The 12,891-nt window shown below is 41.5% G+C and overlaps 1 pseudogene; it reads right to left on the reverse strand.

The window, feature by feature from the left end:
- Positions 1-290: 290 nt before the first annotated feature.
- On the reverse strand, positions 291-2,015 carry LOC146551911 (uncharacterized; annotated as a pseudogene).
- Between the last annotated feature and the right edge of the window lie 10,876 nt (positions 2,016-12,891).

Below are 12,891 nucleotides of genomic sequence, written 5' to 3' on the forward strand. Positions count from 1 at the left end.
AAGACAATGTGTAATTACCCAGAAGCTGTCCAAACACTAAACTGAGCGTGAGCTGTGGAGACTAAAACATAAGCACTTCATCTTGTTGACAAGTCACCATCAAAGCTTTTATTCCTCTCACGAGAGGAATATTTTAAGGTAGTTTCAGCTTTCATCATTAAAGCTGTGATACAGGGTTTTGCCTTCTCATTATAATACCAAGAAAAAGATGGACTTCAAAGTAAAATAACATAATTAAAATGTTTTATTATTTTATTATAATAAGACTTAACATGTAAAATAAAGTCACCTTTTCTCAGTTTCTCCACTCTGGTCAGTCTTCCCATTATTGAAATGTTAGGTTAAAAAAAATCTTAAGACAGGAAAATTTCTTCAAATCTGAAACAGGCGAAATGGACAGTATGATAGATGAAATTTGCCCATTTTAACATTAAACAAAATAAACTCTGTGAAATTGTTTTTCAAATTAATAGTCCAATGTAACTGAACATAAAAAGTCCCTAAAGCTCCTTTTCATACTCACTTCTGTCTCAGCCTCCCTCACACAGACTTTGGATGCCTGGATGTGGAACTTCCCACCTGAATCCAGTTAGCAGGTGATGTGTTCGGAATTTGAGCCTTCCGGCAGATCAAACTGCTGCCTGAACTCCTGCCACCTATAGAAGCAGCATTCTTCCCCCCCCCAGTTTCCTGCCTGACAGCTCCTATGGAGAAATGCGCTGAGTGTCCATGGTCAGGTCAAATTGCTCTCCCTCCTCCAGCAGCAGGTAGGAGCCTACAGAGGATTGGAAAGATGTGTCTCTTCCAAGATTTTTTATTGAAGTTTGCACATAAGCTGTAGGCTGCTGTGCAGATCCTGCAGGTTTCACTGCAGGAGATCCTGCTGGCAGGGCAAAGGTTTCACTTCTGGCTGCAGACGGCATGCAGACCAAGAGGAGTTCATCAATGGACTGAGGACAGCATGGAGTCCCTGAGCAAAGTGTCTTTGGGCTGGTGTTCAATGTGTGTTTATTTCTGAGTCAATGAACTTTCTAGACATTACTACAACTCTCCACTGTGTGGAGCCAATGCCACTGGATCAGTACTGTCTCAATTTCATGGTAAATCATAGGACATTTAAATGAAGATTTGTGACACATATTGGAGGATTTCTTCACAGTTTTAATTCAAATCACTCATGGATGGAAACTACTGAAAACCTTAGAAAAAAATTTTTTTAAACACCTCTGAAGAGACCTAACTAAATGGTGCAGAACACCAACCTGCCCACTGCTCTCACTCAATGAGCCTTTTGCTCCGTGATCTTCCTCAAGTATTCCACTTTTTTCTTTTGGCTACGATTCTCAGTTTTCCACTGAATAACATGACACATCCATCATCTGGGCTGGTCATTTAGATGGAGTGTTGAATGCACGGGAGAGGCCCTCTGTCTCAACATCCACCCATGCTCAGTTTTTTCCGGAGTCAGCAGCAGCTCCAGGAACAGCCCCAGATCTCAGGGAAACTTTCAGTCATGGAAACAAACGTGAGCAGGTTACTTTAACATGACAAACCAGAGGTCAGTCTGACAGCGACCTCTGGTTTGTCCTCACCTCCTGCTTGGCGTTGTTCTTCTCCATCAGCATCCTGATGTTCTGCTGCAGCTCAGTGACCTGCGTGGCCTTCTCAGCCAGACTCTTCCTCACCGCCTCCACCTCCATCTTGGCCTCGTCCAGCCACCCCACAGGTCGGCCACCTGTCACTCGCGGTGTCGCAGCAGCTCCAGACGTTCCTCCTCTGCCAAAAACTCGGCGCAGACTCACTTCTCCAGCTAAGCCGCCTCCAGCGCTTTGTGGAGGATCCACACCGGCTCCTGCAGCAGGCGGTGTGTTTGTGACTATTTTCTGTGGCAGCAGGGATCAATAAAGTTTTATGATTACCGAACGACTGATCACCTTCTTAGCTTTGACCTCCTCCATCAGCATCTCTTTCTCCTGCTGCAGGTGGTCTCTCCAGTCTGAGGACTGAGACACCATGTCTCTATGATGGACGCGCTGTGAGCCTTCACCCTCCAGCTACAACTCTCAAACAGTGACGGTGATTCCCTGCCATCTGCGAGGGGTACCTGATCAGCTGCATTGAGCAATGGGAGGGGAACGAAGGGGCTCAGAGGCCCAGAGGGAGTCCTGAGGGTGGGAGGAGCTGAGAAGTGAGAGAGAAGGATTAAAAGAAGTCACACGCCTGGATGTTGAAGCGCGTAAAGAAACTGATGGTGGTCATTTACAGGACAAACACAGACCAACAAGCTCTAAATAAAAACCCGATGACTGAAGAGGACCACGGCCCAAATCAGGTACCAAATATTCAGTACAGGTGAGTCACAGTTCAGGCTGATGTTTATGTCTCAGGTCTGAAGTCAAAATGAAGAAGAACCAGTCCCAGTTCAAGTCCAACTTGAAGTCACAGGTAACTATACTGTAGATGCATCTTTCTCCTTCCACACCTAATAGGCACCGCAGGCCTCATCTTTATTTCATCTATCTAAACATCTAAACGTTGCCTTATTATCTCAAAGTAAAGGCCTTACAGTATTAGAGAGACCTCAGTGATTGCATGAACCCCCATGTGGAACACTTTATGACAGAAGGAAGATGCATCAAACAGAAGCAGGATTAGAGTAGGGCAGCAATCTGTCTCAACCAAATGTGGGTGGAAACATTCCTAACATGGTTTGGTTCACTGTCACCTGTCACCTGACACCTACACAACACCAACTACAAGCTTTATTAAAAACAGAAGTCTAATAGTAAAAGCAGAGAGAGTGTTCCTAAATCCAAACTGGGAGCTCGTCTGTTATATTCTGCAAAATTTGGATCAGCTAAAGGCTTTTCAATGAGCTTTAAGAACACCTGACAATAATGAATTCCAACAGTCTATCCTGGAAGTAGAAAATGCGTGAACCAATATTTCAGTTTCCACTTTGAGAGGATGTTCTTAATTTTGGTGATATTGCATATATGAAAGAAAGAAGTCCTACATATTTGTCTAATGTGATCACTAAAGGACAAATCCTGGTTATAAATGACTCCAAGACTCCTCACAGGACTGCTGGAGGCCAAGGTAACACCATTTAGAGTAAGGATCTGTTTGGACACCATCTTTTTGAGGTTGTTATGGTCGAGTAAAATTAAAAAAAAAAAAAAAAAAAAACTGTTGAAGGCATTTTTCACACTCAAAATGTGTTTTTTGTGTGAGGGTTACATTTAGGTGTAGGGTCAGTGTTAGTCATTCATTTTTGATGGTTAGGGTAAGCAGCTAGGGAAAGCATTATGTCAATGGGATGTCCCCACAAGGATAGCAAACGAGATGTGTGTGTGTTACCTGGTTGGAGCCTTCAGCTTCTTGCGGATGCCGATGTAGATCTTTAAGGATTCTTAGGTTTGATGCTCTGCAGACACAGACGGTGAGACTTTTGTTTTTTACTGTTCTTTTACTGAGATTTGTTGGTTTTAGGTTCTTATTTTCAAGTCTTATTAGCAATGAGTGGTGAAAACAGCACCTACCACACAGCACTGTCAGGCCACTTGCTGAGCTTTTGAGAACAGAAACTCTAGTAGTTTTAGCGGCTAATGGTGGTGAAATCCCATGTGATGGGTGGATAGAGACAGAATTCTTTTTGGACTGTAACCCTGAAAATGGAGGGGAGGGAGGGAGGGATGTTACCTTCAGAAAGAATTAAACTGAGACTCTCCATCCTTGCCAGCAAAATCTCTGTGAAGTGTGGTGAGCGATCGTGGCTCAAGAGTTGGAGCCACGATCCACGACAAGGCGAGTTGGAGTTCGCCTTGTAATCGGAAGGTTGCCGGTTCGAGCCCCGGCTTGGACAGTCTCGGTCGTTGTGTCCTTGGGCAAGACACTTCACCCGTTGCCTACTGGTGGTGGTCAGAGGGCCCGGTGGCGCCAGTGTCCGGCAGCCTCGCCTCTGTCAGTGCGCCTCAGGGTGGCTGTGGCTGCAATGTAGCTTGCCATCACCAGTGTGTGAATGACTGGTTGTGTAAAGCGCTTTGGGGTCGTTAGGGACTAGAAAAGCACTATACAAATACAGGCCAAATCCAATGCTTGTTTGCAGTGACCCTAGTGTTGCACAACTGCCCATTATTGGATTTAATGCAATAGAGGAAGTTGTGAGTAAATGGAGCAAGCAAATGTTAGAAAAATCAGCCAGATCCTGTCATTAAACACTGCTAAATCAGTGCTAAAACTATTGCAATTACCAGACCAAATCCAAAGTGTGGGCAAACTACCAGCAGGAAAGAGGGGACTATGTCTGGCTGCTGAACACATTACTACCACATATGTCCGTGGACACATTGGAGCCCAGTTTTCAGGACAGAGTCTGTTGTTTGTCCCAAATGAACCATCACAGTTGCCTGAGGGTCTTGTCATTCAAGAGGGACTGGTCACAATAACGGAGGGCAGGTCAGTGTACATCCCAGTCGCGATTGCTAATACCAACAAGCGGAATGTCAACTTAATTCCTCACACTGTTCTAGTACATCTGGAAGAAATAAAAGCAGTGTACTCCATTACCCCTGAAAAGACACAAGACTTGGTGGAGCAGATTTCTTCACAACCTCCTATACAGGTGAATGAGGTTATAAACACACCCTCCTCCTGCCATAAGCCACCTCAGTGGGACCCTCCAGTTAAATTGGACAGAGATACCAAAACCATGGTGTCAAACTCAACCCACAGAAATGTGACATTTTCAAGAGAAAGGTACGTTTCCTGGGTCGGATGGTGTCCGAAGAGGGTTATATCATGGACCCAGCAGAAATAGCTCCTGTACAAGCTCTCAGAGATAAACTACCATGCTCCACTACATCCCAAACTTTTCAGAAGTGGCAAAACCCCTGTACCAGTTGCTGACACTGCCTCGAGATAAAGCACTACCACCAGTGCCTAGGAAAAAGGGGAAAGTGGTTAAGGCAAAGCCAAAAGGTCGATCACCGCCGAACTCCAACAGACAAAAAAGACCGTGACGACACTCAGAAGAAAACAATGGAAATGTTCAACATCACAGAAAATGGCATAAAAGCAGTGACCTCAAAGAAGACAGACATCTCCTGAACTTACACAGACCTCTAACACAGTTGACCCCAACATGGAAGTGCCAGCTGGTATTTCACAGAAAACAACAGACAGCGTAAACAACATAGTACAACATTCTTCTGATATAACAATAATAATAATAATGTTGATAATACCAAGAATGTCACGATTATTCAAGTTGACCTCCCTAAAAACCTGAGATTCAATGAGGAGCCCAGAACTCCAATAGACAAGAAAGACCATGACAACACTCACGCTGTAGATAAAGCAGGAACCTCTTTGGAAAATGATGCAACTTGAACTCTGTGTCAAATACTGAGCTTCAGTAAAGATTCAAGTTGTTATTTATATTTCCTATCACCTTAAATGTTCACTCAAAGACAAGTATCTTTTTCAGTGTGAATATATATAAGAGACAAATATTGTTCTTTTAATATTTTGGCACTACTAAATTTGGCTCAATGCTTACATATATGTGTAAAAAGAAAATTTACAAGCTGTGATACAGAATAGATATCAGAGCCTTAAACAGGCTGACTTTTGCTAAATGGGTCAAACTGGGCAGAAAGTACACAAACACATAACATCCTTATAGAATAAATGGTAAATGGCCTGTATTTGTATAGTGCTTTTCTAGTCCCTAACGACCCCAAAGCGCTTTACACAACCAGTCATTCACACACTGGTGATGGCAAGCTACATTGCAGCCACAGCCACCCTGAGGCGCACTGACAGAGGCGAGGCTGCCGGACACTGGCGCCACCGGGCCCTCTGACCACCACCAGTAGGCAACAACGACCAAGACTGTCCAAGACGGGGCTCAAACCGGCAACCTTCCGATTACAAGGCAAACTCCCAACTCTTGAGCCACGATCACCCCGATTGCCTACAGTGTCACAATATCATGTGACACTATAGATAAACTTACCTCAAAATATATAGAGCATATAAACAATTACAGCAATATGATACAACAAACACAGCAGTACCGCTAATCCAAAATACTCAGTTTCATATAACTAAAACATGGACATTTGTTTTTAGGTCCATTCTGCTGCTGATACATACTTTAGGTTTCTGAATATTAAACTTGTTACTGCCTTTCATAGTGTTTAACTTGAAGGCCCTGAGTACTTTCTCCTACACTGAAAACACTTGAATGATAAAATTATTTTTAACATTACCTACTAAGACTGATTCAGGAGGAACAGTCTGTCTATTAAGGGTGGGTTATGATTAAAATCGATTCTAGCTTGGATAACGTGATATCGATTCATTAAAATCCTGAATCGATTTTTAAATATAAATTTATGTTGCCCGAAATGCCAGAATCTCAGGTTAAACCTCACAAAATTTTGACAACCACCAAACAGCTAAAACAGTAAATGAGAGCAGGTACACGGGTTCTGCACAAAGACGTAGACACAGAGCGCAGACCCGACGCATCAGAATCTGTGAGATGTCGGCTTTCTCACCCGACAGCATGTACACGGAAACGCGGTCGGGGCTGAAAGTCGACAGCTCGCTGATTCTGATGTGTGGGGTCCGCGCTCTTTATTTACGTATTTTTTGCGCTAGATTCTAAAACTGCAGGTTTTGCTTTACTCTGCTTCACTTCAGCAGCATCAGGTAATGTTAATATGGTGATTGGTTTTCTTCAGTTTTTGATATACTGCAGGATATTTTTAATGTTATCTGCTATAAAAACCCAGGCCAGGAACATCTCCTTCATGTTTTTCTGTGTTTTATCCTGAGTTACTTTGACACAAATCATGGAGCTGGGCTGTCATATAATAGAAGGAAGGATGGATGGAAAAATGTACCGAGACATTCTTGATAAAAAAAAATTTGCTTCCATCTACAAGGATGATGCAGATTCAATTCAATTCAATTTTATTTATATAGCGCCAAATCACAACATAAGTCGCCTCAAGGCGCTTCATAGATACAGAGAAAAACCCAACAATCATATGACCCCCTATGAGCAAGCACTTTGGCAACAGTGGGAAGGAAAAACTCCCTTTTAACAGGAAGAAACCTCCGGCAGAACCAGGCTCAGGGAGGGGCGGGGCCATCTGCTGCGACCGGTTGGGGTGAGAGAAGGAAGACAGGATAAAAAACATGCTGTGGAAGAGAGACAGAGGTTAATAACAGATATGATTCAATGCAGAAAGGTCTGTTAATACATAGTGAGTGAGAAAGGTGACTGGAAAGGAAAAACTCAATGCATCATGGGAATCCCCCGGCAACCTATGTCTATTGCAGCATAACTAAGGGAGGATTCAGGGTCACCTGGCCCAGCCCTAACTATATGCTTTAGCAAAAAGGAAAGTTTTAAGCCTAATCTTAAAAGTAGAGATAGTGTCTGTCTCCCGAATCCAAACTGGAAGCTGGTTCCACAGAAGAGGGGCCTGAAAACTGAAGGCTCTCCCTCCCATTCTACTTTTAAATACTCTAGGAACAACAAGTAGGCCTGCAGAGCGAGAGCGAAGTGCACTAACAGGGTGATATGGTACTACAAGGTCATTAAGATAAGATGGGGCTTGGTTATTTAAGACCTTGTATGTGAGGAGCAGGATTTTGAATTCAATTCTGGATTTAACAGGAAGCCAATGAAGGGAAGCCAAAACAGGAGAAATATGCTCTCTCTTTCTAGTCCCTGTCAGTACTCTTGCTGCAGCATTTTAGATTAGCTGAAGGCTTTTCAGTGAGTTTTTTGGACATCGTGATAATAATGAATTACAGTAGTCCAGCCTGGGAGTAATAAATGCATGAACTAGTTTTTCAGCGTCACTCTGAGACAGGATATTTCTAATTTTAGAGATGTTGCGCAAATGGAAGAACGCAGTCTTACATATTTGTTTAATATGTGCATTGAAGGACATATCCTGGTCAAAAATGATTCCAAGGTTCCTCACAGCGTTACTGGAGGCCAAGGTAATGTCATCCAGAGTAAGAATCTGGTTAGATACCATATTTCTAGGCTTTTCAGGGCCGAGTACAATAACCTCAGTTTTATCTGAATTAAGAAGCAGAAAGTTAGCGGCCATCCAGGTCTTTATGTCTTTAAGACATTCCTGCAGTTTAACTAATTGGTGTGTGTTATCTGGCTTCATGGACAGATAGAGTTGGGTGTCATCTGCATAGCAGTGAAAATGTATGCTATGTCTTCTAATGATACTGCCTACGGGAAGCAGGTATAATGTAAACAGAATTGGTCCTAGCACTGAACCCTGTGGAACTCCATAATTAACCTCAGTGTGTGAAGAGGACTCTCCATTTACATGCACAAACTGGAGTCTATTAGATAGATATGATACAAACCACTGCAGTGCAGTACCTGTAATACCTACAGCATGTTCTAATCGCTCTGATGGGATATTATGGTCGACAGTATCGAATGCTGCATTTCTAGCAGGACAAGCACAGAGATGAGTCCACTGTCAGAGGCCATAAGAAGATCATTTGTAACCTTCACTAAAGCTGTTTCTGTGCTGTGATGAGCTCTGAAACCTGACTGAAACTCTTCAAATAAACCATTCCTCTGCAGATGATCTGTTAGCTGTTTGACAACTACTCTTTCAAGGATTTTTTATTTGAAAGGAAGGTTGGAGATTGCAGAGGTGGGACCAAGTCATTGTTTTGCAAGTCTCAAGTAAGTCTCGAGTCTTTATCCTCAAGTCTGAAGTCAAGTCTCAAGTAATGTCACGCAAGTCAGAGTCGAGTCTCAAGTCACTGGTGTAAAAGTCCAAGTAAAGTCACAAGTCTGAAATTTTGAATTTCAAGTCCTTTCGAGTCTTTAAAAAAAAACGAAAAAAAGCATGTTGCAGTTATATGCTAAATGTAAATGTTAGACCATGTAATTTTTAAATCTGTGTTTTTCTCAACACATGACAAAATAGTGAACTTAGAAAATATACACAAATTGTGAAATTGCACCTCTTTAAAATGCAGCTCAATTAAACCTAGCTCCAAGAATAATTTTCACCGACAGTTCTGAGATAAGCTGCATGTTATTCTTGGATGCGGTTGCAGGACCGGCTTTAAAATCGCATGACAAAAATATCATACATATTTTAAAAAAAACTGCATCACCAACGTAGCCTGGACAACATTTGCTAGTTAGATGAAGTCAGCTATCTCATCGTAGCATATTTATATGCATATTTATAATTATACGCTTCTTGGAGTGAGCGCATACACTCATGAAGTTTAGTAACTTCCGGTCACTGCAACAAGCCCAGGTACAGTTTACCGACGGATGGGTACAGGACCTTGAAATGCACTGTGTAGAAAGTAAAGACCATCGTACGGATCATAAGTTTACCAGTCTCACAAATCGTCGTCATAAATACACATTCGTTAACCATTTATTAATAGGACCTTTGAGCTCAAGGGTAATTAATTAGCAGTGGAAATAATTTCTGGTAGCATCACAGAAATGTAGCAGTGACAATAATATTGTATGCTGTAATCGTACTGGACAATTAGTGATACAAAACAACTGTTTTATCCTGTGAATAAAAGTATATGTTTTTGTCAATGTACCATAATAACAGAAGCGAAACGCAATATTGTGTCAGGACAATTCACTATTTATGCACAATAAACACAATAAACAAAGGAGCATAGCGCGACAATTTCTGTTCAGCACCAGACTTGCTTGTAACCTATATCACCAATTATGTTAAGAAAAATGACGCATTAACTACAACAGCAGACTGACCTCTGTGGAAATGCTTGGAGCAGACTAACCTGTGAGCTGGAGTGTTCTGGGACGTTATAATTGGTCTTTGAATGGCTGCAATCCAGTCGCCTTTGTTACTTCGGAAACATGGCTCGAACAATTTCTCTTCAACGACGTAATCCGATAACAACCGATCTCTTTACCCGTCGGCTTCCCGTGGCTGTCATGCGACCGGCTATTGCAGTTAATAATACAACAGCTTCTTGACATTTTTGTGTTTCTTTTTATCGCTGTATAACTGATTTTAATTGAAAGCCTGCGTGCGCTAGTACCGCTTGCCACGAGTTCCCAGAATCCTTTGCGGTTCTACCCGTGAATGACGTCACATTTTCAATCTCTATATAATATGAATGTGAAATTTTATATTTGGGGTAAAATATCAAGTCTTTTCAAGTAAACCGGTTCAAGTCCAATTCAAGTCCCAAGTCATTGGTGTAAAAGTCCAAGTCAAGTCACAAGTCTTAGAACATTTTTTCAAGTCAAGTCTAAAGTCATAAAATTAATGACTCGAGTCTGACTCGAGTCCAAGTCATGTGACTCGAGTCCACACCTCTGGGAGATTGGCCTATAATTAGCTAAGACTGCTGGGTGTAGAGATGGCTTTTTGAGTAAAGGTTTAACTACAGCTAGCTTGAAGGCCTGTGGTACATAGTTGATCATATTTAAGATCGAAGAATTAATTAATGGCAGGACTTAGAGCTGGGCGATATGAGATTTTTTCATATCACGATATGTTTTTTTCATTTCAGGCGATAACGATATCTATCACGATATAAGCCAAATAACTATATTTGTAAGATTTAAATGTGCCGTTGCTCACAAGTAAAATGTGAAATAATCAGCAGCTTGTTTTTATTTAAATATTTATTTCCCATAATAAGTTCATCCATTAAGCGGACGTGAATGGATGGATGAAGTTCAACAGGGTAGATGTACTTAAGGAACATGAGACTTTTTCAGATAAATAAAGGCAAATATTGCAAACTACACAAAAGGCAGCCGCTAAAGCGTTTAGGTTTCAAAATAGAACAAACGAAACAGACTAAATTGTCAATTCCACTTAGAAACAAAATATTAATTCTAAAAATAAATCTTAGTTTGTTTTTACAGAAGAACAGACAAAACTGACTAACGTTTGTCAATATCAAATAAACTGAGAACTAAAAGGAAATTCTCAATCTCTCCTTGTTGTATAGCTTAGCTTTTCAAACAGTTTTAACAGTTACTTTAGTCTGACAAAAGCCGAATGACGAATTAGCGCTTCCAGTCAGAGACTGAGGCTACGTACACGGGTACTTTTGAAAACGGAGATTTTCCGTTTCCGTTTTAAAAAATAATCCCGTCCACACATAAAGGCAGAAATGAAGGAAAACGCTGCTATGAACATGCCAAAGCAGCAGGTGGAGCTAGATTCCTAACCGTGCAGAAATGTTGGCCAATCAGAAGTCTAGAAGCCTCGGTGGGGAAAAGTAAACAAAGCTGGGGCATAGAAGCGGAACCGAGTCGTATATGTGGAGGGACAGTAACTGTGTGTATATGTAAGCATTTAAACACTGCAGAGAGTAGAATTAACAGTATTGTAGAAATTCATTTCACCGAAACAATAACGTGGCGCACAGTGTGACGCATGCACCAGTTTATTGTATTTCCAGACTTGCTTTCGGCACAATTTACAGTGCACGCTACTCTGTTTTTTGTCAGACTTGAAATAGCCGAAATACCTTCACACTACGGAACTTCTTTGGCTCTTCCGTTCGACAATCTCTCCGGCATTGGAACCATCATCTGTTTTCTCTTCGGTAACCTTCGGTCACGCTCGGTTGATTTTTCTAGTCGGCACACTCATTTCCTCCATTACCCGGGCGGTACGGTGGCTGGCTGCTTCCCAAACAAATACACATGTGCGGCTTGGCACTTGTGCTGTACGTAACAAGTCACGCGACGTGACACTGCGGCTGTGATTGGTTCGGCTCTGCGCTACTTAATTTGAATTGGCTGACCTTTTTAAAAAAAAAAAAAAAAAAAAAAAAAAAAAAAAAAAAAAGAGGACAAGAGCGGCGAGGTCTATCGCGATAGTTTCATTTCTCTATCGAGTAAAAGTTATATCGCGATACATATCGTTATCGTTCTATCGCCCAGCTCTAGCAGTAGCAGCTCTAGCTCTAGCAGGCTGGAGAAACTGATCAGGAAGGCTAGCTCTGTGGTCGGCATGAAGCTGGACACTCTGATGACAGTGGCAGAGAAAAGGACATTAAAGAAACTGATGGACATTATGAACAATGCTGGGCATCCTCTGCACACGGCCATTAACAACCAGAAGAGTCTGTTCAGTGACAGGTTGCTTCTCCCCAAGACAAGAACTAACAGACTTAAAAACTCCTTTGTCCCACACGCCATCAAACTGTTTAACTCCTCTCTGGAGGGGAGAGGGAGGGGAAACAGGAGGACAAAGGAGGGGGGAACAACTAAGCTGTAGTGCCTCTTCACCTCACTGTACAATACCTTGTGCAATACTTTTTGTAAATAGTCAACAGTGCAATAGACCTCAATACTTGAAATGTGCAATTCACTTGTATTTTTATTTTTATTCCTATTTATTCTATTTATCCCCTTCGTATATTTTATTTATATTTGTCTCTGTATTTATATATGTGTGTGTGTGTATGTGTGTATATATATATATATATATATATATATATATATATAATATTCTGTAACTCTGTAACTTCTGTCGGTGCTGTGCTTTTTTTGGAAATCGAATTTCCCAGAGGAACCCACCCGAGGGATTAATAAAGTTCTATCTTATCTTATCTTATCTTATCTTAGCAGGACTTCTTTGAGCAGTTTTGTAGGAATGGGGTCTAAAAGACACGTTGATGGCTTGGAGGAAGTAATTATTGAAGTTAACTCAGAAAGATCAATTAGAGAAAAAGAGTCTAACTTAACATCAATGGTACTAAGAGTAGCTGTAGATAATATTACATCTGTGGGATGATTACTGGTAATTTTTTCTCTAATGATAAAAATTTTATTTGTGAAGAAGTTCATGAAGT

The sequence above is a fragment of the Mchenga conophoros genome, linkage group LG19 (assembly GCF_057382185.1).
Source record: "Mchenga conophoros isolate Kocher_MC1m ecotype Shallow Benthic linkage group LG19, M_conophoros_male_GT1.1, whole genome shotgun sequence".
NCBI lineage: Eukaryota > Metazoa > Chordata > Actinopteri > Cichliformes > Cichlidae > Mchenga > Mchenga conophoros.